At 32.7% G+C, this 2,057-nt stretch overlaps 1 non-coding gene across 1 annotated transcript; it reads right to left on the bottom strand.

Annotated features, from left to right (window-relative positions):
- Positions 1-1,060: 1,060 nt before the first annotated feature.
- On the bottom strand, positions 1,061-1,132 carry Trnad-guc. Its single transcript has one exon. It is a non-coding gene; the product is annotated as a tRNA-Asp (tRNA).
- Between the last annotated feature and the right edge of the window lie 925 nt (positions 1,133-2,057).

Here is a 2,057-nt window from a genome sequence, read left to right on the forward strand (position 1 = left end):
TGCTCCGTTTCGAATCGGTTGCGAGTTGGTTTCCTTGGATCACTAGACCTTCGTAATTTATACGACGCGCCAAATAAAAATCCCAAAGTTTTGGAAATGCGGGTTGTAATAAAAAAATCACGTATTTTATGGTATTTTAAATATTTTTCCCAGCACCTTACATAAAATGTTTAAATTATGAATCATAGTAAAACAATTATTTAAAATATTTATAATGACTTAAACTTTAAAATATATATTAATAATGAAAACTTTGGGTTAATTGGTTTAAAACACAAAAATAATCTCATCGGAAGGAAAACAAATGCGTCGTCAAAATGACGAAGTTTTAGTGACCACATGACTCTGGGCCAGGTTTAGTAATCTAGGGTTAATCTAGGTTTTTTTATAACGCATAGAGATGAGAGAGCCTAAATTAGTCGTAAATTTTACCTGAGTATTCTTGCTATACACTTTGTCTTAAATAAATCAATCAGGAATCGCGGTAACGGCCAAAGTCAATGAAAAAAAACGGGGACTGTCGTGGGACTGGCCGACAGAAGTGAAAACTGAAATAATTATTATCCATTAATTTTTTATATAGATTTAATATTATTAAAGAACTAATTTTTCCAGTAATACTCGTTTTTTCATCAAAAATTGAAATTATTTTTTTCAGCAAACTGTTTATTATAAAAAATATATTATAAATACGATGTGTATGAATAGAAAGTAACATCATTTATATATTAAAATATAATATGCTTTTATTTCTTTTATTTAATATGCTTTAAACCTATAATTGTTCACTATGCACATAAAAGAAACTGCCTTAAATGGTACTGACCTGCATTTTTATAGTGTGTACACTCTTCTGCACGTTCATGCACGAGCTCTTTATATTTAATGAACTTATACAATATACACTATAGATTTTTATTTTCAATTTTAATATTTTTAAAACAAAAAGACTTTAATAGTCTATATATTAACAAAGTTTATTTACTATACCTAGTCAGCCTCCGTAGTTGAATAATCCATTGTAAATTTTTTTTAATTTTATGAGATTGAGAAAAAATTCCTCCCCGGCGGGGAATCGAACCCCGGTCTCCCGCGTGACAGGCGGGGATACTGACCACTATACTACCGAGGATATGAAATTATGAGATGAATTTTAAGACGGAAATGTATATCTCGCTGTAGCGATCGCGGTGTCGGGTCGGTGACGCTCACGCGAAATCTATGCTTTTTCCCCATCCCGCAAAAGTGCTGAACGCCGCTAAAGAAGTTTTCACTTCAAAAAAACTCTTTTCAGTCTAAGTTTCGGAATGTAATGCGTTACCTCCTTAGGGATGCCTCCCACTTCAATGGAACAAATTATTCGCTGAAAAATAAGATTAAAATAAAAAAATTGTTCGCTTGTCCATGGTGTAAACCGTCTTCTCGTGGTCATCTCGGCTCTGTTTCGAATCGGTTGCGAGTTCGTTAACATAGTTTTTTTGATGCATATAAACGAAAGAGCCTACTTTGGTCATGATTATTAAAAGTAAATCTATCAGGGTTCCCAGTAATTCTCAGCCAAATTTTGGATTATAATAACGCATACCATCCTTGGGGATACAAGTGAATATTATTTAAGGTAAAAAAACCTAAGTATTGTTGGGTATTTTATGAATTTCCATGTTAATTTGTTGGTATAAAGCTGTCATAATGTCATAAGTTATGTATCTAATGCAATTATAATTTATGCATAATACCTTTTTGTCGCCATTAATTGCTACAATTCATCATTTACTGTGACGGTGGTTTGAAGTCTTAAGGCGTATAAGGTAACCAACTTTTTCTTTTCTACCCTGCTAAGAATACTATTTCTTCATCAGAACCACGCATTTAAGGAAACTTGGAACCCCTTATATAATTGCCGTGAGACAGCAGCGGATATTTCAGCTGTAATTTGTTACTTCCTGAGTCTTTATTGTAATTTGTCTTTGCTCCTAGGTATCGAAATACCTCCTCAAAACCAAGAAAAATCTTCCATGACAATTTATTCTTTATTTTTCGCTGTGATCGACCATACA

This window comes from Ischnura elegans, chromosome 9 (assembly GCF_921293095.1).
Source record: "Ischnura elegans chromosome 9, ioIscEleg1.1, whole genome shotgun sequence".
Taxonomy (NCBI): Eukaryota; Metazoa; Arthropoda; class Insecta; order Odonata; family Coenagrionidae; genus Ischnura; species Ischnura elegans.